The 27,412-nt window shown below is 40.1% G+C and overlaps 2 pseudogenes; one reads left to right on the top strand and one right to left on the bottom strand.

Moving 5' to 3' along the window:
- Positions 1-12,511: 12,511 nt before the first annotated feature.
- LOC102877300 lies at positions 12,512-16,295 on the bottom strand (annotated as a pseudogene).
- On the top strand, positions 16,294-16,692 carry LOC102847638 (annotated as a pseudogene).
- The last annotated feature ends 10,720 nt before the right edge of the window (positions 16,693-27,412 follow it).

Here is a 27,412-nt window from a genome sequence, read left to right as displayed (position 1 = left end):
GTACAATCTCAATCTCTTCACCATCCATCCTGATGCTGCCAATTGGTCCAGTGGTGAGAATCTTTGTCTTCTTGACATTGAGCCTCAATCCATATTTACTTGTGTTTTATTGATTTTTCATTTGACTGTATGTTATTGTTGTGTGCTATTGAGTAGGAACCGATCCATAGCTGACCCTCCAGCAGGTTTTCAGATAGGACTTAATCACACATGAGGAGACTGCCTATCTTTCTCCCGTGGAGCAGCTGGTGGATTTGAAATGCAAGCCTTTGAGATTGCAACACATCTTCTTACCAGTAGGCCACTGACTGTGTGAGTCATATCAAATATAGATGCCATTGAGAAGAATGAGATTTCCAGATTACTTAATTGTGCTCATATGAAACCTGTGAATAGGACCAAGAGGAAGTCATTCAAACAGAACAAGGGATACCTGACAGTTTTAAATCAGGAAATGATACATCAGGATTGTTTTCTTTTTCTACACCTATTCAGTCTGTATACTGAACAAATAATTAATGGTGTTGGTGAAGAATATTGAATATGCTGTGTACCTACCAGAAAGCGAGTCTGCAGGGACTGTGCTGCTAAACCCACATCCTTGTCTCTCTGGTGGTTGGAGCCCACCACTGGATCCCTGGGAGAAAGACAGGCAATCATGTGATTTACAGTCTAGAAAATCCCAATGAAGGGTCAGTTATGATTTGGTTCCCAGTCGACAGTAATGAGAGAGGAAGAGACTAGGAAATGAACATATCCATCTTAGAAGAAATACAATCAGATGTTCTTTAGAAGTGAAGAGGGGACATTTTGGCTTCCTTATTTTTGAACACATCACCAGAGAAGACCAATTGCTTTAAAAAAGGTACCTGTTTAATATAAAGAAGGTCAGCAAAAATGAGGGGAATCCTCATTAAGATGGTTTGATACAGTAGCCACAACAATGAACCTGGTGTAGGACCCAGCAAGGTTTGTTGTTTTTTTTCTTTTCTTTCCTGATTTTTTTCTGTTATATAGAAGGTGGCCTGGCAGATACCAATTTGCTGCCAACCCAAAGGCAAGCTGTTCAAATCCACCAGCAACTCTGTGGGAGAAAAATGGACCATCTCCTCTCACATAATTTATAGCCTCTGAAAAAACACAAGACGATCAGCTACGAGTCAGTTCCAGCTCCACAGCAATTAGTGAGTGAGTGATACACAAGGTCACTCTGAGTCACCAGGAGTTGGTACCAACTCTGTGGCAAGTGACAACAATTAAAATGGAAGCATCATGAAGACATTGAGTCCCTTCCCCATACCCCGAGTGACAGATGAATATTGGTGTCATTTATTGAGAATCCCGAAACAGAAGCAGTTTTAGAAGGCTGGTTCCGGAACTTCAAATTTAGACCTCTTTTGAGATATTGTACTTCAAAAAAACCCCTTTGTAAGCGTGACTTTTTTCTATAATCTGACTTCAACTCCTGGTTGAATCTGTAACATATGAGTGAATTAGCCACAGAGCCCAGGGATAGAGGGATATTACACAACATGTATAAGCAAGCTTGACGTCATAGTGAAATGTCAGATGGAGTGAAGGCCTGTGTTATCTTTGTTGACCCACAGAGCTGACGTCCCTGCCACTTTGAGACACGAATGCTGGACCATTTGTGATGGGTAGCAAACCTCCCCTTCCTGCCAGAGTGAGGAGGAGCATTGTGAACTCTGCCCATCCCAGCCTTCATTCCCTTTCCACGTGTTTCTCATTAGAGAGCTGGTGGAAAGGGGCTGCTGTGGTTAGTGGATTTATCATCACTCTGTCCTCCTCCAACTCAATTCTTTAGAAAAGCTAATAGTCTTAAAGGGAAAGAGGCTTTAAAGACAAACTGCTATTCTCAGTGAAAAAGGAATTCAGAGGCTCTGCCTAGATTGTATTGTTTTTCTCTTTCTCTTTTGCCTTTAATGTTCAGGTATTTTCTGTTGCCTTTGAGTAGAAACAACATCTCCCTGGCATTTCTTTGTAAAATGGAGATATCCTAGGAATGAAGGCTGGGAGCATATAGTTGCCAGCTCTGACCCATCTTTGCTTGACTATTATAGAATTGTTTGGATAAAACATAAGGTTTTCTCCATTTCACAGTTGCTAAGATATAAATCATAGATATTTTTGAAGGCCTGTTATTTTGGAAGTGAGTGGCCAATCCTTCTTCCTAATCTGTCTTAATCTGGAGTCTCAGGTTTAGTACAAGATCTGAGGAGCATTTTACCCCAAAGAGTAGATGAAAAGCCCTTTCCCATTATATACAACTAACAGATTCTCTGTTGGTCTCCCTCCTTTGATGTGTGTGTACGTCCTGCCCCTCCACCTCGTCCTGCCAACACTTCTCTGTCCTCTCCAGATCACAACAAATTGTGACTAACACTGAGAAGAATGGAAATCCCAGAACACTTGATTGTGCTCATGCAAAACCTGTACTTAGACCAGGAAGCGGTCCTCAGAATAGAGCAAGGAAGCACTGCATCAAAGTCAAGAAAACAGTGCAGTAAGAAAATGTAATTTCTCCATACTTTTTCTTTTTTTTTAATAGAAGGAATATATTTATTTGTATGCTGAGTCTCCTTATAAGCCTCTGAATGACTCCAGTGATATCTTTTTTAAATTGAAATTTTTTTATTTGAGATTTTAATAAAAGTTTATCATGAACTTGGATTTCCATTCATTCACCGTTGCACATTTTTCTACCTGCCCTCCTCCCCCATTCAGTTTTTTCTTTGGAAAAAAGTTTTTCATTGTTATACAGCCCCTCCCCCTTCCAGACCACTTTACTATGCAGCTCTTTTTCTGGACTCTTGTCATGCCAATAATACCTAATCATATATTCCTTGTATACAGTCTCTCCCTCGTCTATTTCAGTGCCATGTAGATTATTTATCCCCTCTTTTCTTAATTTGCCCCTAAATCCCATGTCAGTCCTGTTTCATAACAATGGTTTTATGCAGTATTTGTCTTTTTGTAACTCAGATATTTCACTCAGCATAGTGTCCTCCATGGTCACCCGTTCTGTATAATATTTCATGAATTCTTTGTTTTTCAGTGCTCCATATTATTCCAGTGTGTGAATATAACACAGCTTCTCTATGCATTCATTTTTTGGTGGACACTTGAGTTGTTTCCAACTCTTTGCTATTGTGAACAAAGCAGGAATAAACATGGGTTGGGTGGCAGTTCTGGTGTCTTTAGGGTATATTCCCAGTAGTGACATTGATGAGTCAAATGGTATTTCTGTTTCCAACTTTTTGAGAAAGCACCATACTGCTTTCCATAGTGATTGCACCATTTTATTCTCCCACCAACAGTGACTAAGGGTTTCAGTTTCTCCACAACCTTGCCAGCATTTGTCATTTGCTGCTTTGTGGAATTTAGCTATTCTTACTGAGGTGAGATGGCATCGCATAGTTGTTTTGATTTGCATCTCTCTTAGAGCTAGAGATTTTGAACATTTCTTCATGTGTGTGTTCACCATCCAAATGTCTTCTTTGGTGAAGTGTCTGTTCATATCCTGTGCCCATTTTTCAGCTGGGTTATTTACCTTTATCTTGTGGTGCTTGAGTATTCTGTGAATTCTAGATATAAGTTCTTTATCAGACATATCATTACCAAATGTTGGGTTTTTTTTCTCCAGTCTGTGGCTTCCCTTTTTACCCTATTGGAGAAGTTTTGGATGTGCATAGGGATTTGATTCTTGGCCCCATTCATCTATTTTATCCTCTCCTGGTTGTAGATTTTTCAGGATGCTTGGAAGACTGTTCATGTTGTGGATTAGTGCTTCTAGGGTTCTTCCAAGCTTTTCTCTAATGACATTTTTAGTCCTTGGTTTTAGTCTAGGTCTTTGAACCACTTTGAGTTGGTGTGGCTTTGAGTTTGAGTTTTCTGCAGATGGTTTTTTGTTTTTTGCCAACACCATTTGTTCAAAAGGCTGTCGTTTCCCCACTTAACTGATTTCATCTCCTTGTCAAAAATCAGTTGGCCATAGGTAGATGGGCTGATTTCTGGGTTCTCAATTCTATTTCATTGATCTGTGTATCTGTCATTGTACCAGTGCTACACTATACTTTTCAACTTATTCATGGAACAGATAATTCAGGAGTCTGGACTTTATTAGGAGGAATATGGCATTAGGATTGGAAGAAGGCTCACTAACAACTTGTGTTATGCAGATGACAAAATCTTGCTTTCTGAAACTGAGGGGGGCCTAAAGCATTTGCTGCAGAAGTCAAGGACTGTAGTCTTCCATATGGATCTTAGCTCAACTTCAAGAAAACAAAGATTCTCACCACTTGGGCCAACTGGCAGCACCATGATAGATGGAAAAGTTGAGATGGTTAGCAATTTCTTCTTGCTCAGATCTACAATAAACATTCTAGGCACCAATGGCAAGGAAATAAAAAGATTAATTGCACTTGGAAAGCCTACTCTTAAGTACCTCTTTAGAGTGCTGAAGAACACTGATGTCAGTCTTGAGAGTAAGGTGTGCCTGGTCCAGGCAATGGTCTTTGCAGTTACTTGTTAGGCATCAGAGAGCAGGACGATGACTAAGGATGACAGAAGAAGAATCGATGCCTTTAAATTGTGGTGCTGGAGATGAATATTGAACATAATATGGACTGCCAAGAGAACAAATAGGTCTTTCCAGGAGAGGGTGAAACCAGGATGCTCCTTGGAGGCAAGGATTTTGAAACTGTTTCACATACTTTAGGCATGTTTCCAGGAGGGACCAATCACTGGTGAAGGACATCATGCTTTCTCGAAGGGTGGAGGGTCAGCACAGGAGAGGAAGCTTCTGGATGAGATAGATTGACTCAATGACTGGGGTAATGGGAACAGGTGTGTTGGAGGCTGTGAAATTGGCTCAGGATAGAGCACGGTTCAGAGCTATTGTTCTTAGGGTTGTTATGAGTCGTAGTTGACCTAAAGGCACATGATGACAATAACAAGAAGATAGAAATCTAAAGGCAAATTAGAGTAGCAGCATCATGTAACAGAAAATCTTGTAAGTCACAAGTCCTTAGTTGGCATTTGTGAAACCTTGAGCAATTAAATTTACCTCCTTATATTTTCTCTCTATGAAATGAGGGCATTGTCTCATATCTAAGAATCTCTGGATGATACCCATAAAGTTGCAGGTTTGACTCCACCAAAGCACCTTAGAAGAGAGGGCTGATGACCGACCTAAAAATCAGCCATTGAAAGCACAAACATTCTCTAGAGGAATCATGATGAGGCAGGGTGGGTGCAGAATGCAGAGTGGAATTTCAAGTTCTCATGGATTCCAGACTTTCTGGAGCCATGGAGCCTAGATGAAACCGTGAATCTATTGCTCTGAGATAATCTTGAAATGTTAAACCAAAAATGTCCCCTGCAATCTTCTCAAAACCAAACAATAGTTTAGCTTAAGTAATAAAAAAGAAATATCTGCCTTGAGCATTATGCTTTTAAACAAACTATCTGGAATCAGAGTGATAATAGCATTTCAAAGATTAGAGAGGAATCTTAGAGGGCAGTGAGTTAATGGAGGAGGGACCACTCAGAAAAAAGGTGATAATAGTTATTTGTTGTTGTTGTGGTGTGCTGTCAAGTCACCTGTGAACTATAGTTACACTATGTACAGCAGCTCTGAACCCTGCCCTTTCCTGAGCCAGTCTCACTAATTCCGACACACCAACTCTAGTTACTTTATCAATCCATCTCATCCATGGTCTTCCTCTCCTGCACCATCCCTCCACCCTTCCAAGCACGATGTCCTTCTCCAAGGACTGGTATCTCCTGGCCACATGCTCAAAATATGTGAAACAGAGCTTCAAAATCCTAGCCTCTAAGGAGAAATACTGTGCCACTTTTTCCAAGACAGTCCTATTTGTTTTCTTGGCAGTCCATTGTATGTTCAAGACGCTTCTCTAGCACCACAACTCTAAGGCATTGATTCTTCTTCTGTTATCCTTAGTCATTGTCCAGCTTTCTTTTTTTTTTTTAAATTTTTTTTATTTTATTTTATTATTTTTGCGTGCGTGTACCGTCAAATCAGATCTGACTGGTACAGGAGGAGATTGTCCCTCCTTACCCGGCAGAGCATCTGGTGGATTCGCACCGTTCGCCTCTGGGATTGTAGTTGCCGCTCCTTGCCACTAGGCCACCAGAGCTCCCCAGCTTTCTGATGCACAGAAGATAAGTGTGAAGACCATGGCCTGGATCAGGTGCACCTTAGTCTTTAGGATGACATCGTTGCATTTCAGCACTCTGGAGAAGTCCATGACAGCAGATTTGCCTAATGTAATTCATCTTTGATTTCCTAACTGCTGGTGTTAACTGAAAGAATTAAATCAGTGTTACTAAATTGTTCATGTAGAAACGATTATATTTGTGTTTTGCTGTGTATATATATCCCCAACAAGAATGAAAAAATTCTATGGCATACAGTTCTACTCTGACACATAAAGGAGTTGCCATGAGTTGAAATTGGCACTTTTTTATTGATGACCTCATTTTTTTTTTTTAACTTTCCAGGGCTCTTGTGAAGATCAGATCATAAAGTTTAATTGTTTGTAACATTTAAAATGTCAAGGAATTTGAGTCTCACAGGTGGCTTTGCTCAACCTATTCACTCAGGCCAGTTGAATTGTGCCCAAAGGCCTAGCAAATAGTCAGGGTGAACAAGTAGGCTCACCCTTAGCAGGCCTAGATTTTGTCATCTAGTGTCATGAAGATAATAGTAAATATTTCATCAGGGTCTACTGGAGAATAAGTAATATAATTTCATCTACTTCTTCTATTAGTCATCATCTGTTTATTCATTTATCCACCCTGTAATTTAAAAAAAAAGTATTGGACATCTGCTCTTCACCACTCTGAGTACTGGGCCTGCAGAAATGAGTAAGACCTTGTGCTGTCCTCTGTGAAAGGACAATCTGCGCCAGAGATAGACCACTCACCAAACGATTGTAAAATAATTCAGAGGATTTGGGGCAACATGTGTATCTGAGGTATTTGAGAGCCTAAAAGAGAGCAATGTTTTGGCCTAACTTTAGGTTTAGTGAAGATTCTCTGGAGAAGGTGACACCTGAGCTGAGACTTGAAGGATACATTCATTGGCCGTGTGTCCAAGGGGGGAGATTATGGGAAAAGTTATACATTTTGTTCATCTTGTGGACAAAAGAACCAGCATGTGATGTTGCTCCATAACTTGACATAGTTCCTTTACTTCTCCTTAATTATGTGTATTCCCTTACTTCTTCAATACATGGCCCCAAATGTTATATCCTAATGGGGATTTTCTCTGATCAACATGGACATGATTTCCATCCCTCTCCAAAGATTAGCCCTTCCTGACAACACACCTAAAGTGTATTAGATGAAGTTTCACCATTCTTGCCTCAAAGGGACACCTTAGTTGTACTTCCTCCAAAAAGATTTATTTTGTTCTTTTTGTAGTTGTTAGAATATTCAATAGTTTTGTTCAACACCACAATTCAAAGGTATTAGTTTTTCGTTGGTTTTCTTTATTTATTGTTCAACTTTCAGATGCAAATGAAGCAATTAGAAATACCATGACTTGGTTCAGGTGCATCTTAGTCTTTAAACTGATATCCTTACTCTATCGCACTTTGAAGAGGTTCTTCACAGCAGTTTTGCCCAATGAAACATGTCCTTTGATTTCTTAACTACTTATACTGTGGGAGTTGATTATGGAGCCTAACAAAGATAAACCCTTTACAATTTCAATCTTTTCTCCATCTAGCATAATGTTGCCTATTGTGAGAATTTTCATTTTCTTGATTTTGAAGTGTAATTCTTATTGAAACTTGTAGTCTTTGATCTTCTTCAGTAAGTGCTTTACGTATTTTTCACTTTCTGAAATAAGGTTGTGTTATCTGTGTAATGTGTGTTGTTGCTGAGTCTTCTCCCAGTGCTAATACCACATTCTTCTTCATAATGTCTGTTATGTTGTTGTTGTGTGCCATTGAGTCGTTTGCGACTCATAGCAACACTATGTACAACAGCCCTAAACCCTGCTCGATCCTGTGCCAATCGCATTCATAATGTCCAGCTTGGAGAAATAATACAATCCTGATTTACCCTTTCCTGGTTTTAAACTGTAGAATAGTCTCTTGTTCTGTACAACTACTTTTTGGTCTATTATTATATAGGTTTTGAATGAGAATAATTAACCGACACATAGTTATTTTATTAAGTACTGTCAAGTCTAATACAATTCATGGTGACCCTATTATGTTTAAACACATTGTTAAACTGTGTAATCCATTTTATTGAGTATTCCTCTCCTTCACAGATCCTCTGCCTTTCTGAGAATGATATCCTTTCCCAAGAACTGGCCCCTCCTGACAACATAGCCAAAATCATGAAAATATTTTTCAAACAGAACAATGAATGGACACAGTTGTTGTTAGGTGCCGTTGAGCTGAGTACAACTCATAGTGACCCTAATAACAAAAGATCTGATCCCTGTTCTATCCTGTGCCATTCTCATACTTGCTGACACACAGGAGCCCATTGCAGCAGACGTCATGTCAGTCCACCTGGTTGAGGGTCTTCCTCTCCTTCACCAACCCTACACCCTTCTCACATCATGCTCTTCTCCATGGAATAGCCCTACCTAGCAACATGTCCAAAGTACACAAGGCAAAGCCTCATCATTCTTATCTCCAAAGAGCAATCCAGCTGCACCAACACATACCTGTTTGTTCTCTTGGCTATCTATGGGATGCTCAGTGCTCTTCTCCAATACCACAGCTCAAAGGCTTCAATTATTCTTCTGTCATCCTTATTCATTGCCCAGCTCTCAGATACATAGCAAATAATCAGAAAGCCTGAATCAGATGCACCTGAGACTTCAAACTGGCATAGAGGAAAAAACATGTTGTTGGTGGGGAAACTGGGGTTGTCTAGGATTTTTGTAGTATAATTAGTAAGGCAAAGGGGTGGTAAGGACTAGTTGCCACTTCAGAGATGTGTATTTGTCTCCTTAGCAATGCCTACTATGGTCTTAATTTTCACTTATTAGCAGATGGGTGGCTGTCACTGTGATAATACAGGCTTGCTCCCGGTAGACTTAGTTCATAGCACAGAAGAGCTGACTTGTCAGAAACTTGAGTGAGCATCATCCTGTTTACTGAGGACCATGTGTGCGCCAGCTTACTCAGCAGGGCCAGGGGGCCCACATCTTGTAGGAGTCTAACCTCGTCATCTTTCTTTTACAGTCCAACAATAGGCTACCTTCTGTCCTCTGATAAACAACTATCATTTAGGAAAGGATTGGCAGGGATTCCGGAAAGTTTTCTTTAGAGTCATAACTGAGATATAATTTCTGAATTTCTGATAAATTAATTCCTGTGATAAAGTAGGGGCAAGGTAGCAGAAAATAAATAGCAAGGAACACCAAGATTAATGTGGAAATGTCTCTGAGATATCAGGATAGGAAGTTGCACAGGAGCCATGGTGGCTGCTTGGAGAATGAGCTGGAAGTTAAGGGAAGATAACAGTGGAGTTACTATTTTCTCTCCATCCATATATATTGTAGTTTTTTTTTCTTTCCCCCCTTTTTCTACTAGTTTATTTACAAAATTTGAATACATTGTTTTCAAGAACAAATTATTTCAATTTCCCTCATCCTCCCACCCATCAAATTATACAACCCCATGATTAATTCTCCCCTCCTTCTGCATGATTAATTCTCCCACCCCTCTTCTACAATAATGGTTTTATACAATATTTATCCTTGTGGGACTGAGCTAGTTCACTCAGCATAATGCTCTCCAGTCCCTCCCATGTTAGGCAATAATTTACAAAGTTATTGCTCCTGCGTGCTGCATAGTATTCCATTGTGTCAATGTACCATAATTTCTCAATCCATTTGTTTGTGTTTGGACATTTGTGCTGTTTCCATGTTCTTGTAATGGTGAATAATGCTGCAATGAACATTGGTGTACAAATTTCAGTTTGTGCCTCAATTCTCATTTTCTCAGAGTGTATTCCAAGTAGTGGAATAGTTGGGTCATATGGAATTCTATGTTCAGCTTTTTGAGGAAGCGCAAAGCTGCCTTCCAGAATGGTTGTATCATTTTACAATCTTACCAACAATGTATAAGAGTTCCTTTCTTGCCACATCCTCTCCAACATCTATTACTTGCTGCCATGTTGAACTTAGCTACTGTTTCAGGAGTGAGATGGTACTTCATTGTGGTTTTGATTTGCATCTCTCTTATTGCCAGATATTTTGAGCATTTCTTCATGTGTCTTTTGCCTTTAAATATATTCCTCTGTGAAAATTCTTTTCATGTCTTTTGCCCATTTTGTAATTGTTTTAATCAGTCTTTTTCTTGTGGAGTCCCAGGAGTATTCTGTAAACTTTTGTTTTAAGATTCTTGTCTGATATGCTATTAACAAATGTTTGTTCCCAGTCTGTAGGTTTTCTTTTTGCCCTGTTGGAAAAAGTTTTTGATGTACAAGTGGATTTAATCTTTAGAAGGTCCCATGCATCAATTTGATCCTCTTCAGATTGTGCGTTTCTGGTTGTATTTGGCAGTCTCCTTATACCTTCAACTAGCGCTTTTAAGCTTGATCCCAGTTTGTCTCTTATGAATATTATGGTTTTGGGCTTTACTACCAGGTCTTGGATCCACCTTGAGTTCATTTTTGTGTATGGTGTGAAATGTAGATCCTGTTTCAATTTTCCACAGGTAAAAGTCCATTTAAAAAAAAATTATTTTCTTAATTTTAATGAATATTTACAGAGATTATGGATTTCCATTTATTCATTGCTGCATTTTTCTCCCTGCTCACCCCTCCCTCCCAGTTTATTCTTCTCTTTGAAAAGTAAAAGAAAAATTCCTTCTTTGATATACAATTCCTCTCTCCCCCCACCAAGTATACACTCCACTATGCAACCTTCATACTGGACTCTTGTCATAACTATAATACTCAATCATATATCACTTTTAAACTGTTCTCTCCTTCATCTGTTTCAATACAGTATACATAATTTATCCACTTTTTTCTCACTCTCACCCCAACCCTGATGTCAGTCCCATTCTACAACAGTGGCACTATGCAGTATTTGTCCTTTTGTGACTGAGATATTTAACTCAGCATAATGTCCTCCAGGGTCACCCATTTTGAATAATATTTCATGAGTTCCTCATTTTTCAGTGCTGCATAGTGTTCCATTGCGTGAATATACCACAGCTTCTCTATCCATTCATTTGCTGATGGGCACTTGGGTTGTTTCCAGCTCTATGCTATTGCAAACAAAGCTGCAATAAACATGGGTGTGCATATAACTGCCTGGGTGGCAGTTATGGTTTCTTTAGGGTAAATTCCCAGCAGTGGAATTGCTGGGTCAAATGGTATTTCTATTTGCAACTTTTTGAGAAAGTGTCATATAGCCCTCCGTAGTGGTTGCATCATTTTACACTCCCATCAACAGTGAATAAGAGTTCCAGTTTCCCCACTCATTCATTGTTCCACAATTTCCTTTCTCTCCCTGCTCCCCAGTCCACTTTCATATGCAGCTTATTCTAGACTATTGTCATGCAAATAATACCTAATCCCATATTTCTTTTAGACAGTCCTTTCCCTCATTTATTTCAATGCAGTGTTCATTATTTGTACCTTCTTCTCTTAATTTGTTCCCAACCTCATGTCAGTCCTGTTTTAGAACAGTGGCATTGTGCAATATTTATCCTATTGTGACTGAGATATTTCACTCAGCATAATGTCCTCTAGGGTCACCCATTTTGTATATTTTATAAGTTCCTTGGTTTTTAGTGCTGCATAGTATTCCATTGTGTGAAGCTACCACAGCTTCTCCATTCATTTGTTGACGGACACTTGGGTTGCTTCCATCTCTTTGCTATTGTGAACAACACAGCAATAATCATGGGTGTGCAGCACTACACTTCCTTAAGAGCCTGATGCTTAACAAGGGTTCAGTAAGTGGTTGTAGTTGTGTATCGTAGAGTTGGGCTGACCCATAGCTGACCCTTCAGTGAGTTTTCAGAGGTAGTAAACAGGCTTAGACTGCTCATCATTCTCCCTCAGAACAGCTAGTGGGTCCAAACTGTGTACCTTTGCATTGACAGTGCAATTCCTTCCCCCTAAGCCAGCAGAGAATAACAGTAAATGTTAACAAATAATAATAACAGCTTATAAAAGTTGGTGCTTATAGTAGGCAAAGCATTATTCTAAGTGATTTAACCTGTGAAATAGGTATGATCCTAACATTCATTTCACAGTTAAGGGAACAGATTGAGAGAGTTTAAATAAATACCCGTGGTGCTAAGGTTCTAAGTAGTAGAGCTGACATTAAAAATGTCGTCTGGAGTCTGCTTTTAACTATATGCTATACAATTGTTAGCATAATTATGATTAATGGTTTTTTTTCTTCTAACTTTAAGTTTGGTTTTTCTTTTTTCCTTTTTTTAATACGTGAGCTTATTTATTTGCCACACAGAAAGGTCTATTTCTGACTGGATTCGGATTTGGAGGTAGACGCTCTCAGAGAGGACAGCCTCTGTCTCTTGGCGATCTGCTCCTGGCGTTTCTCTTTGGCCTCCTTCATTCTCTTGGCCAAAAGCTTGGTGATACTGTGCAACCTCCCCCTTAATTCTTCTTAGTGTGCTGTTTCTTCAGCGAAATGTGCCTGCGCTTGGGCTGCAGGACACGTGGAGTAACAAGTCGCTGAATCTTGGGCGCTTTGGTCCTGGGTTTCTTGCCTTTGTTGAGTGGCTTTCTCACAACATGTTGACGGACATCATCTTCCTTGGAGAAGTTGAAGAGTTTGCGAATTCTGCTGGCTTTCTTGGGTCCCAGGCGCAGTGTCACAGTGGTATCAGTCAGTCCTGGGATATCCTTCTCCCCTTTATTGACAATGAATAAGTTGAAAACACTCAGATTGGCATCCACAATGCAACCCTGGACAGATTTGTGCTTCCTCTCTCCAGTTCTCTGTGGTCTGTAACAAGAGTGCCCCTTACTCAGCAGCAGGCAAACTCCGCCATGGGTCAAGACACCCTACTTCATGGGAAAACCTTGCTTGTTGTGTCCACCGCTGATCCGGACAACATATCCTTTCCAGTCATCACCGAGAGAGTCAGCAGCAACTTCTCTGGCCATTCGCTTCTCATAAAATGTACAAAGTTTGCACTCATTGTCCATTTCAACGAGTTTTTGACAGCCAGTGGCTGGGAAAGAGATGTTCAGCTTCACAGTGAAGCAGCCGACGACCCCACTGAAAAGAGCCAAGTTTGGGTATTTTTTTTTTTTAAATAGGTTAGTGTTTGGGGATATTTCAATCAGGAAATGGAAGATAGAGAACAAAATTTGCCAAACAATTCCCAGATAACTAAGTAAGCTAATACTTCCTCATATCTCATTGTCATTAAATTGCAGAGTTGACCCTCCAACTGGGTTTCAAAGACTAAATCTCACCAGAAAAGACTGCTCATCTTTCTCCCTTAAAATAGCTGTTGTTGTTGTTGTTATGTGTCTTTGAGTCCCCTGCAACTGATAGCAACCCTATGTACAATAGTGTCAAATCCTGCTCTATTCTGTGCCAATCTCACTGTCTCCAACACATGTATCCCCATTACCCCAGTGATGGAATCAATCCATCTCGTCAAGGGTCTTTCTCTCTTGCGCTGTCCCCTCACCCTCCCAAGCATGATGTCCCTCTCCAAGGACTGGTTCCTCCTTGCAACATGTCCAAAGTGTCAGAAAAAGCTTCAGAATCATTGTCACCAAGGAGCAGCCTGATTTCACCTACTCCAGGACAAATCTGTTTATTCTCTTAGCAGTCCATGGTATATTCAATCCTCTTCTCTAATAATGCAACTCAAAGGCATCAATTCTCCTCCTATTATCCCTAGCCATTATCCAGTTCTCTGATGCATAGCAAGTGATTGCAAAGACCATGGCCTGTGTCAGGCACACCTCAGTCTCCAGACTTTAAACTGACTGCCTTTGAGTTGACAGTGCAACTCCTTACTCACCTAGGTGGCTTGAAAAGGTGTAGCAGCACCTGCATTTTAGAAAGGAAATTGAAAGTCAGAAAAATCACAAAGCCAGGATTCAAAGCCAAGTCTGTTTTGTTCTAAAGCCCAATCTCTCCCTACCAAAGTCACTGGCTCCAGGAAATCCAACTGAGGTCACATTCTAGGGGCTGCTAGACATCCCAGAGAACTGTCCCTCAAGGCTGACTGAAAAGCTGGGAGGTTTTTCCTGACCTTGACAGAGGTGACAGGTAAGGAGGAACATGAAGTTCACAAGACACTGAGTCCAAAATGAGTAACACATCAGACTCCCAACGGAAGTTAAGAAGGCAAAAGGAAAAATACTGTTGGGGTTCGATGGTGCATCAAGTACAGAGGAAACAGAGCAGAGTAGAGACGATGGACGGGAGAGCCTATATTTAAAACTGGCTCAAGGTAAGGAAGGAAGCGACTGACCTAATTTTAGAATCCCTCAGACTCTGAGACTCCTAAGGAGGTACAAGACGTGGGAACTCGGGAAAGGATTCTTTTTTATTTATCACGCACTCGTCTCCAGAGAAGGCGTTGGAGCTACTTAGCTTAAAGCTCACCCCCACTAGAGTAGAAAAAAGATGGACTATGAAGTCAAATGGATCTAAGATTGAGGGCATTTGGCAAAGTGACTTATTTCATCTTTCTGAGGCTTGGTTTCCTCATCTACAAAATGTTTTTGTTGTTAAGTGTTGTCAAGTTGACTATGACTCAAGTTGTTGTTTTCTACCATCAAATTGGAACCTCTACGTAACTGACCCTCTAGCAGGTTTTCAGAGGCAATAAATAGCTTGAGAGGAGATTGCTCACCTGATGAATTCAAACTGCATACCTTTGTGTTGGCAATACAGTTCCTTACCACTGAGCCACCAGAGCAACAGATCTGAACCTTGTCCTATCCTATGCTATCCTTGTCGTCTGATATGCTTGAGTCCATTGTTACTTTCTCTCTGCATCAGTCCATCTTGTTAATGTCTCCTTCCATCTTTCACAGTATGATGTCTTTTTTCCAAGGACTGTTCCCTCCTGACAACATGCCCAAAGTATGTGAGATGACATTTCACCATCCTTGCCTCTAAGGCACACTTTATTGTAACTTCTCCAAGACAGGCTTGATGTTCTTTTGACAGTTTATGTCAGCACTCTTCTCCAACACCACAGCTCAAAGGCAACAATTCTGTCATCCTTGTTCCTTGTCCAGTTATCAGATGTATTAAAAGTCCTTGAAAATACCATGACTTACAGTGTTATTTTGTTGTTGTTGTATGCCATTGAGTCAGGTCTGACCCACAGCTGACCTTCCAGTGGGTTTTCAGAAGCTGTAAATTGCACAGGAGCAACTGGTGTATTCAAACCATGTACTTTTGGGTTGTCTGTGCAATTCCTTACCACTAGGTCACCAGAGTTATTCTGTTATCCTTATTCATTGTCCAACTCTCAAAGCATAAAACATGATTGAAAACACCATGGTTTATGTTAGGTGGATTTTAGTCTTAAACTAACTGATGGTTTTTCCCTCTGTCACTTTGGAGAAGTCTTTGCCAACATATTGTCCTGATGCAGCATGTCTTTTGATTTCTTGACTGCTGCTACTATGGGTGTTGATCACCCAAATGAAATGAGAATGGTACTATCTGCCTGAGTGGGATACCTGATTGGTATGTGTTTCCAAACTGAGATTCTATACTTCTGTGAACTGAGATTAGCTCAACTGGCAACCAGATTATTGCGGTTTTCTCCCAATTGCTGTTTACTTGTTTTGGGTTGATAAGGATTATATGAAACATCATTAAAAGGGCTTAAAAATGTGCAGCAACCAATGGATGGAAATCCAAGTTTTTTGTAAACTTTTGTTAAAATATCGATTAAAAAAAAAAAGAGAGAGAAAAAGCAGTTTAAAAAGGCATTAAAAATTGCCTCATCCATAACTGACATTCAATTAACATTCCTTTCATAAATCTGATAGGTGTTTGAAATGTGTGTTGAAAGAAGTGTTGAATGAATCTTGGTAAGAGATTTTCAACTGGCTAATTTTTCTTTTCAGATGAAAAGAGAAGTTTTTGTTTTCAGTTTGTTTGACCTCTTACTAAGTCAATGTCTACCACACTCTGAAGGCTCTGAGAATATTTAATACCTATGTCACCCTGAAAATACTGTCGCCGCCGAGTTATCCGGAGGCCTGGGTGCGTTCAAGATTCCTCCCCACCCGTAACCCATCGCCATGGCCGAGGAAGGCATTGCTGCTGGAGGTGTAATGGACGTAAATACCGCTTTACAAGAGGTGCTGAAGACCGCCCTCATCCACGATGGCCTAGCACGTGGAATCCGCGAAGCTGCCAAAGCCTTAGACAAGCGCCAAGCCCATCTATGTGTGCTTGCATCCAACTGTAATGAGCCTATGTATGTCAAGTTAGTAGAGGCCCTTTGTGTTCAACACCAAATCAACCTGATAAAGGTTGATGATAATAAGAAACTGGGGGAGTGGGTAGGCCTCTGCAAAACTGACCGAGAAGGAAAGCCCCGCAAAGTAGTCGGCTGCAGTTGTGTAGTTGTTAAGGACTATGGCAAAGAATCACAGGCCAAGGATGTCATTGAAGAGTATTTCAAATGCAAGAAATGAAACCAATAAAGAACTTGGCATATTGCTTTTACTTTTTTGAGGGGAGTGAGGAGCAATAAAATGGAGATTTTATAACAGAAAAAAAAATACTTAAATCATGCCATAAAATTTCATTGGTAATTGCACAGTACTTTTTGAAGTTTACATTGTATAATGCAGCATCTTTCTCTTCTCTTTTAAAAAATAGATATAACTTAATTTTTTCTAAAACTAAGATAATACAAGTTGGTTGAATATGCTTTCGTTTATTCACTATACAACATAAAGTATAGAGTAAAAACGAATACTCTTCAATTTGGCAATCAAGACAACTAAGCTTTCCCCAGCCTCCCTTTCACTTAGTTATGATCTTTCCACTACAGTTTGCCCAATGGCATATAAGTCTGTCATGCTATGGAGTGGCCTGGAGGCTGTTCAAAAGACTCCACTCAAAGGTGAATCTTTTTAGCCTCTTTCTGGTCTGCTAAGCAGATAGGAAGATTAGTCATTTGAAATCCTGAGGGCACCCAAACACGGAAGCCAGAACTGGAGGTCAGCAAGACAGGCTTCATAGTCACTGGAAACTTGATTGAGTAGTCATAGGATCCAGCTTCTTTTTTTTAAAAAAAAGAAGAAATGTTACTTATTTTGTTGTTGTTTACAGTGTATATTATTTGTGTGTATATACACACATACAAAAACATATACCAATACGACAGTTTGTATATGTACCATTTTGTGATATTAATTACACTGAGTTGTGTATCCATTCTTATCTTCTATTTCTGAGTTTTCCCTTCTCCATATCAACGTGTCAACAAGGGGAGTGAACAGCCTCAACTACCATGGAGTATTCCCCCTTCCCTCCCTAGAAGACCACCCACCTGGCTAAACCACGATGGAATGGCCCTCCCTTCCCCTCCCTACCTCCCTAAAGACCCTTACTGTAAAAATCCTGCCCCCCCAAAATAATTAACCATACCTCAAGTGGTTTCCATCTGTTCTTTCAAGTTACTGTAGTCAATTTGAACCCACATAGCTAGAACTTAAAAGAACATAATGATTCAGGGATCAGGCAGACATTTGTTATTAATTATACTACTGTTTGACTGTAAGACGACCTTAGGGGATAATTTTGGTTTAAGGTTTGGAGGTTATGTCATGGCAATACTTTCAGGGGTTCAGTCAATCTTCATGGTTTCTGACGTCTAGATACCATGAGGACTTGAAATTCTGTCCTACATTTTCCCTCTTTTGATCAAGATTGTTCTGTGGCATCTATCTTTGACTAAAGTGCTTAGTAAAAATAAAAAGACATTATCCAGCTCTTCTGGTTTTATGGCATGGAAGCACTGAGGTACACATTCCATATTCTCCACCTACTCCTGGTTCCCTTCTTCCTCTCTTGTTCCAAGTAGAGACCAATTCCTGTGTCTTGAATGGCCATTTGTAAGTTTTTAAGCACTATCAACCATCTAGGGAATAAAACAGGGTCATCAAACAAGATTTTGGGCCAGTTAACTGGGATATCTCATGATACAATTGCCCAGTCTCAACTAGGAAATAAAATCTTATAAGATTTTTGGATGATATAATAAGCTTAAGTAACTTTTTTCTTTGTCATTTCTTTAATTATATATTATTATATAACTTTTCCCAATTCACCATTTTACAAGCATACATTTATTTACAGCAGTTATAATAATTGGCTGTGAAACCTTAAACTAATGCAGTATTTCCATCACCATTTACCCTTTCCTTTTCTCCCTATATCCCCTGATAACCATTAATCAACTTTGTTCTTTATATGTTTGACTTTTATTTTTAGCTATAATTTGTTATGATCTATATAATCAAATGCCTTTGCATTGCCAATAAAGCATAAATAGGCATTCTTCTGGTATTCTCTGCTTTTAGCCAGAATCCATCTTAAATTATATCACTAATAATATCCCTGGTGCCATGGTCTCATCTAAACCCAGCCTGAACTCCTGGCAGTTCACTGTCAATGGACTGTTCTAGCTGTTTTCAAATAATATTCAACAATATTTTGCTTGCATGCAATACTTGTATGATATTATTTGGTAATTTCTATATTCTATTGGCTCAAATGGCAACGAGAGCAAATACTGATCTCTCCTAGTCAGTTGGCCAGGTTGCTGTCTTTCAATTTCCCGGCTCAAACTGATATGCACATCTAGGACTGTATCTGTTACTTGAAATACAAATTGCCCTATTTGGTATTCCATAGATTCCTGGGGCTTTATTTTCCCCCGAATGTAATCAGTGCAGCTTGAACTTCTTCCTTCATCACCATTGACTATTGATTGTCTCATAGTATTTCAGGAAACATTTCAGTGTTGGCTAATTCTTATTGGTACAGTGATACTGTGTATTCCTTCCATCTTCTTTTAATGCTTCCCAAGGCCTGAATTTGTTTTTCAGTACTTTCAGCTTGAGGAATATCTAGTGAGTTCTTCTTCTTCTCTTTTAAAAATTTTTTATTCTCTTGACTCCAGCTCTCTGCACATTCTTTTATGATACTTTGTTTTGTTTTGTGGAGCTGCCCTTGGCCCATCCTTCTCCTGCGGAGCACCTGGTGGCCTTAAATCATGTGCCTTCGGGATTGCAGTGTGGAGCTGCTCTTTGAACTCTTTTGTTCAGCTTTTTTACTTCCACATCTCTTCACTTTGTAAATCAAAGGAAAGACATTTTAAAGGAAGAGATGCCTTGAGAGTAAGAGGGACAATTTCCCCTGTAAAGATATACAGCATCAGAAGTCTGATGCTGGGTCTCTATGAGTCAGAACTGACTTGACAGCAGTGAGTTTAGGTTTGATTTGGTGATCTGGTCTCTTACTACTGGTTGTTGGTGATTTTGTTGATTGGCATAAAATGGAACCAATTCATAGTTGACCCCCCAGCAGATTTTCAGAGGCTGTAAATCACACAGAAAGATTGCCTATCTTTCTCCTTTGGAGCAGCTGGTGGATTTGAATCATTTGCCTTTGGGTTGGCAATGCAACTCTACTCACTAAACCATTCTTTGCCACTTTTTGTTGTTGGGTACACTTGAGTCAGAACCAAACCATAGCTGACCCTCCAGTGGGTTTTCAGAGGCAGTAAAATCAAGGAGGAGATTGCTCATCTTTATCCTGAAGAGCTGCTGGTGTCCTTGAACTGTGTACCTTGCATTGGCAGTTCAATTCCTTACCTCTCACCCACCAGAGGTCCCTTTGCTACTGGTGGTTGTTGTTGTGTACCATAGACTTGGAATCAACCCAGAGCTGATCCTCTGGCAGGTTTTCAGAGGCAGTTAATCACACGAGAGGAGATTGGCCATTCTTCTCCAGTGGAGCAGCTGGTGGATTCAAACTACATAACTTTGGGATTGCAGAGCTGCTTCTTACCACAATTGGTAGGTAAATGCAATTTCTAAATGATAGACAGTGTAACACCATCCTCCGTATTTTATAAAGTTATAAATACAAGTAAATTTTAGAAATATAAAAAATTCTAGATATTTTACCTGGTCAATAAAAAACCCCCATATTCCTGGTGACCTAGTCATAAGAAGTTCTGCTTTAGTCCTGAAAGCATACAGTTCAAATCAACCAGCTGGTGTGTGGGAGATAGATGGTCAATCTTCTGTGTGATTGACCACCTTTGAAAACTCATTGGAGGGTCAGCTATGAGTCAGTTCCAACTTGACCGTACTCAACAACAGTGCCCATATACTAATAATAGTCCATTGTAATATTTGTTGTTGTTGTTGTTGCTTAGTGCTGTTGAGTCGTAGACTACTCCTAGTGACCCTATGAACAAAAGTCCTCAACGCTTGCGTGACTTTCATCCTTTCTCCAGGTTCATAGGGTTTCTAGAGGCAAGCTGTTTACGGAAGTAGATGCCACTTCTGCATCCAAGCTTGTTTTAACTGGGGAGCCCCATCAAACATTGTCCATCATGGGAAACCATTATCACATTTGACACACCAGTGTCACAGTGTTCAGCTTCACGGCAACCACAAGTTATCTCTGCAGGGCAAGTGGACACACCAGGCTATATGATCTAGAAGAATGTTTGTCCAAACACAATTAAAAGCAGGCCCTCAGGCCCTATGGCATTTTAGCATTCTGGCACACACAAACACTGGCGAACTCTGGGCCAGAGATCCCCAATTCAACTAGCAAGTCTGCTCTGTAGACACCCACTTGGGGCAAAAAGAAAGACACAAGTGCCCCAGCATTCCCTACCTGCCTCTCTTGAAAATGCAAGAGGCTGCATACATGAGGTGACACTGAGTTCAGGAGACACTCACCCTTATCCTGCAGGCGTGGCCAGAAATGTCAGTATTTGTAATATTCACCATAATTTATTCATGTTTTTCATGACAAAACTCATAGGATCTTAGTTTATCTAGTGATGCGGAAATAAAAATTCCACAGAAAGATAGCCTTAATGAACATAAACCATTATCTCATAGTGTAGGAGGCTACACATTTAAATTCAGGGCTCTTGCTCTAGGGAATGTTCCCCCCCCCCCCCCCCCGTCTGTATTCTCTGGATGAATGTCTGTGCCTTCTTTCAACTTCTGTGGGCATAGCACTCTATGTACATATAGACAATAGTTGTACCACCAATACAGTAGGTTTTCAGTATAGATTCCATTCCTGACTCTTCTTTCCTGATAAAATCTGGTCTCTTATTCTTCCCCCTTTTATCTCTCATAATTGTCAAGCCACTGAAAATTGACACAACATTTTTGGGAACACAATTCAATCCATGGCAAAGTCCAATTTTTAAATGATACATTTTTGTTGTTGTTTTAGAGTACCACTGAGTCAGAATTAACCCATAGCTGATCCTCCAGGAGGTTTTCAGAGGCATTTAAGTGCATGGGAGAAGACTGCCCATCCTTCTCCTCCAGAGCAGCTGGTGGATTAGAACCAGGTGCCTTCAGGATTGTAGTGCAAATTCTTACCACTAGGCCACTAGCACTCCTAAACGACACAGTATGCGTATTATATTATTTCCCTAGCATAAGAAGAGACATTTCACAACTAAATGGCTTTGTTGTTATATGCCATCGAGTCACCTGCAACTCATAATAACCCTATGCACAATAGCTCTGAACCCTGCTCACTCCTGAGCCAATCTCACTGTCTATGACACACCTACTCTTATTACCCCAGTTATTGTGTCAATCCATCTTGTCTGGGGTCTTCCTCTCCTGTGCTGTCCCTTGACTCTTACAAGCATGATATCATTTGCCAAAGACTGGCGCCCCCTGACTACATGACAGAGTATGGGAGACAGAGGTTCAAAATCCTTGCCTCCAAGGAGCAGGTTGGTTTTACCCTCTCAAAGACAGACCTTTTTATTTTCTTGGTAGTATATGGTATTTTCAAAACTCTTCTCCAGCACCACAACTCAAAGGCATCAATTCTTCTGTCATCCTTGGTCACTGTCCAGATCTCTGATTCATAGTAAGTAATTACAAAGACCATTCAAACTGTGAGCCATAATGCTTAAGGATACTATGGGCAGAATATTGAATGATTCAGAAAGCATTAAAAGAAGATTAAAGGAGTATACATAATCATTGCACTAAAAAGAAGTGGCTGACACAGAAGAATTTCAAGAAAAAAAATATGATCAAGGAGCAATGGTGATGAAGGACAGAGTTCCGCCTGCTCTAAAGGACTTGGCAAAAAATAAAGCCCCTGGAATTGATGGAATACCAATTGACATATTTCAATTAACAGATGCTGCCCTAGATGTGCTCATTAGGTTGTACCAAGAAATCTGCTGGACAATTACCTGGTCAACTGACTGGAAGAGATCCATACTTATTTCCATTCCAGAAAAAGGTGGCCCAACAGAGTATGGTAATTATTGAAAAATATAATTAATATCATACACTAGCAAGATCCTGCTGAAGATTATCCAGAAATGAGTGGAATAGTACATTGACAGAGAACTACCAGAAATATAAACTTGGTTTGGAAGAGGTTGTGGTACTAGAGACATTATTGCCAATGCCAAATGGATTTTGGCGGAAAGCAAAGTGTACCAGAGGAATGCCTGTGTTTCATTGACTGTGCAAAGGCATTTGACTGTGTGGATCCCAACGAATTGTGACTATCTTGAGGAAAATGGGAATCCCAGAACACTTGATTGTACTTATGTGAAACCTAAAATTGGGCCAGGAACCAGTCCTCAGAACAGAGCAGGGATATGCTACATGGTTGAACATCAGTAAAAGAAGTGCATCAGGGATGCATCTTGTCTCCATACCTTTTCAATCTATATGCAGAACACATCATTTGGGCAGCAGTGCTATCTGAGGAGAAATGTGACATCAGGATTGGAGGAAGACTCATCAAAAACTTACCTTATGCGGATGACACAACCTTGCTTGCTTAAACGGAAGAAGATCTGAAGAGATGGCCGCAGAAGGTCAAGGACTGTAGTCTTCCATATAGATTGAGGCTCAACGTTAAGAAGACATAGATTCTCACTACTGGGCCAATTGAAAGGACCATGATAAATGGAGAAGAGATTGAGGTTGTTAGCAATTACAGCTTATTTGGCCCCACAAGTAATATTTTTGGCAAAAGCAGTCAGGAAATAAAAAGGTGAATTGCTTTGGGAAAATCTGCTGATAGGGACTTTTCCAGCGTACTGAAAAGCAATGATGTCAGTCAGAGACTAAAGTGTGCCTAATCCAGGCCATGGTCTTTGCAATTACTTGGTATGCATCAGAGAGCTGAACAATGAATAAGGACGACAGAAGAAGAATCGATGCCTTCAAATTGTGGTGCTGCAGAAGAGTTTTGAACAAGTGGACTACCAAGAAAACAAGTAAGCCTGTCTTGAAGAGGGTGAAACAAAGTTTCTCCTTGGAGGCTAGGATTTTGAAGCTCCAACTCACATACTCTGGGCATGCGGCCTGGAGAGACCAGTCCTTGGAGAAGGACATCATGCTCGGAAGGGTGGAGGGACAGTGCAGGAGAGGAAGACCCTGGATGAGATGGATTTATACGGTAACTGGGACAATGGGAGTTGGTGTGTCAGAATTAGTGAGACTGGCTCAGGGCAGGGCAGGGTTGAGAGATGCTGTATTTAGGGTTGCTACGGGTCTCGACTCGACGGCAGATAACAACAACAAAACAACAACAACGGGTCTCAGGTGACTTGATGGCACACTACAACAACAATGGTTTGTATCAGGTGCATCTTAGTCTCTAGACTGACATCCTTTTTCTTCAGCATTTTGGAGAGGTCCCTGACAGCAAATTTTTCTAATGCAATTAGTCTTTTAATTTTCTGACTGCTGGTGCCAAGAGTGTTGATTGTGGAAACTAGTAAGCTGAAACTGTTAACAATCTCAATATCTTCTATATCTGTCACGATGCTGCCAATTGGCCCAGTTGTAAGAATCTTTGTTTTCTTGATGGTGAGCTTCAATCCAAATTGTAGACTACACTCCTTTACCCTCTGCTTTAGGTTCTCCTCAGTTTCCGCAAGAAAGGTTGTGTCCTTTGCATAATATGGGTTGTTTTCAAATCTTCCTCCAATTCTGATGCTGCATTCTTCCTCATAAATCCAACCTCTTGAATGATCTGTTCTGCACAAAAATGGAAAAGTTATGGAGACAGGAAACATCCTCAACATATTCCTTTTTTGAACCATGTTGTGTTTCTTTGCTCTGACAACTGCCTCCTGGTCCATGTATAGGCTTTCATGAACACAATTAAGTGTTCTGGAGTTCCCATTCTTTTCAAGGTTAGCCACAATTTGTTGTGATCCAACAGACAAATGCCTTTGCATACACAATGACACACAGACATTCCTCTGGTACTCTGCTTCTGGCCAAGATCTATCTGACATTGGCAATTATATCCCTCGTACCATGGCCACTTCTAATCTAAGCCCACCTTGTATTTCTGGTAGTTCTCTGCTGATGTACTGTGCCAGTCACTTTTGGATAATCTTCATCAGGATTTTGCTTATATGTGATATTAGTGATATTTTTGGATAATTTCCACACTCTATAGGATCACCTTTCTTTTAAAATGAGAATAAATATGGATCTCCTCCAGTCAATTGGCCAGGTAATTGTCCTTCAGATTTCTTAGCACAGCCTGATGAGCACATCCAGGGCAGAATCTGTTTGTTGAAATATTTCAGTTGATATTCTATCAATTCCTGGGATCTCTTTACTAGTTCCTTCAGAGCTGCTTGAACTTCCTCCTTCATCACCTCTGCCTCTTGAGCATAAGTGGTTTAGTCAAAAACATGTGTGTCAGCCAATTCTTTTTGGTACAGTGACTCTGTGTACCCCTTCTGTACACATTGCCAAATTGTTTCGAGAAAATGATTTCAATACTTCAAGGAACTATTTTATAAATACTTTTCTTAGAATTTTAAAAAGTGTTGTGAGACTTGACTCATGCAGGTTGTAAAGAATATAATACAGAAGAGTATAAGAAACATGTACATGTCCACTATTCAGTTTAAGATGTAAAAATACGTCCACAATGCCACTGAAACTCTCTGTGTCTGTCATTTTACTCCTATCATCCCAGCTCATCTTTCAATGCCTCTTCAATTGAATAGATGAATCTACATGACTCTTTTACTTGTAAATCAGAGTAAACCTTCCCCCAAAATAAAAAAAAAAAGTATTAGTTCTTACATGTAATAAATGTTCTGGGTAGAATTTCTACAATATGTATGTGTGGCAACGAGTGAGGAGGATCAGGGAGACAACGTGGGCACTCAAAACTTGTCATTAGAATCTAACTTCTCTTTCATTCTCATGTCTCATTTTTCCATGCTAGTCAGTCTTAATTGTCACATTATGGCAAGATAAAGGACAAGAACACCTGGACTACATTTTCTGAATTTACATAAACAAAAAAAAAGTAGTACATCTTTACAGTGGTTTTTATAGGAGATTTAGATCCACTCTGATGACATTAACTTGAATGATGTGCCATTTATGAGTATGTTCACTTGCTAGTCTCTTAGTTTGAATTTATCATCTGGAATCGATCAAAACTCTCTGATACCCATTTATTTCTCTTTTCTTTTTATACTGTAGTTAACAAACTCCAGGAGTTAAGTCCCCTTTTCTAACATAGTCTTTAGCAGACAATATTACAAAGGTAAATCATGGCTAATGTTTACGGAGCTCTATTATGTGTTGGTGCAGTGGTTAAAGCTCTTGGCTGCTAACCAAAAGGTAGTTGTTGTTGTATACTGTAGCTTTGGGCCCGACCCATAGCCAACCCTCCAGTGGGTTTTCAGGCGCAGTTAATCTCAAGGGAAGAGATTGTCCATCCTTTTCCCACAGAGTAGCTGGGGGCATCGAACTGTGTGCCTTTGGGAATGCAGTGCAGCTTCTTTGATCGAAGTCACAAGTTGCTCTATGGGGTAAAGATGTAGCACTTTGCTCCCATAAAATCATAGCCTTGGAAACCCTGTGGGACAGTTCCATAGAGTTGCTATGAGTTCAAATTGGCCTGATGGCAATGGTTTTATTTTTATATGCTGACAGCCTGTGGTCTGTTCACTATTCTTCATCAGTGCTACAGTTTGAACACATCCGTTCATCTGTATCTATCTCCTTTTTATGATCCACATTTCCCATGCTTATGAGGCCATCTGAACTGCCAAAAAGACAAGTAAACTAATCTTAGAAGAAATAAAACCGATTTATTCCTCAGACTGTTTCTTAGAAGTGAATGTGATGAGCCTTTTACTCACTTACTTTGGACATATAGCCAAGAAAGACCAAAATCTAGAAAAAGACATCATGTTTAATAGGGTAAAGTAGAAGATCAGCAAAATTAGAGAGTCCTTCAGTGTGATGGATTCACACAGCAGTTACAGCAATGAACTTCAGCACAATAGTGATGAAGATGGCACAGGACTGGCCAATGTTTCATTTTGTTACATATGAGGTCATAATCCTTAGGACCTAACAAGATGGATATGTATAACAAGAATATAATGTTCTCAGCCCCTTGCCTCATTCAGCTTTTTTAACAAATTTATGAAGTATGAAGTAAGTATGAAACCCATTTTATAAATGAGTAAAATAGAGGCCTGTTGTTGTTGCTATGTACTGTCAAGCCAGAACCAGCTCACATCTGACCTTCTAGCAGGTTTTCAGAAGCTATAAATCACACAGGAGGTCATTTCCCATCCTTCTCCCACAGACTAGTTGGTGGATTTGAACTGTGTGCCTTAGGGATTGCAACACAGCTTCTTACCACTCAGCCACAGAGCTCTCTAAAAGGCCTAGAGATGGTAAATTGCTTTCCTGAGCTCGTAAATTTATAGTGCTTTGGGGCCTGGCTTCAGCCCTTGTTTTACCTGACTCTATGGTCTACTAGCTCACTGCCTGCAGTAGGCACATGTTTGTCTCTTTGAGTTGTTGTAAAATGTAACTTGAAAACACTGTGCAAACTGCAGCACACTTTGCAAGCATGAGTTCACTGAACTTTTTGTTGTTGGTTGGAACCGACGTGTAGCTGACCTCCGGCAGGTTTTCAGAGGGAGGAGATCACACTGGAGGAGAGTGCCTTTCTTTCTCCTGAGGAGCAGCTGGTGGACTCGAACTGCATGCCATCAGGTTTGCAGCAGAGCTTCTTACTTTTAGGCCACCAGAGCTCCTTGGTATATCTTAAAGGCATTTACTCTGAGAAAAATGTGAATCCAAGAACACTTTT

The sequence above is a fragment of the Elephantulus edwardii genome, unplaced genomic scaffold (assembly GCF_000299155.1).
Source record: "Elephantulus edwardii isolate Elephantulus edwardi_28Jun2011 unplaced genomic scaffold, EleEdw1.0 scaffold00005, whole genome shotgun sequence".
Taxonomy (NCBI): domain Eukaryota; kingdom Metazoa; phylum Chordata; class Mammalia; order Macroscelidea; family Macroscelididae; genus Elephantulus; species Elephantulus edwardii.
Note: the sequence above shows the minus strand (reverse complement) of the source record. Positions and strands in the feature narration are given on the sequence as shown.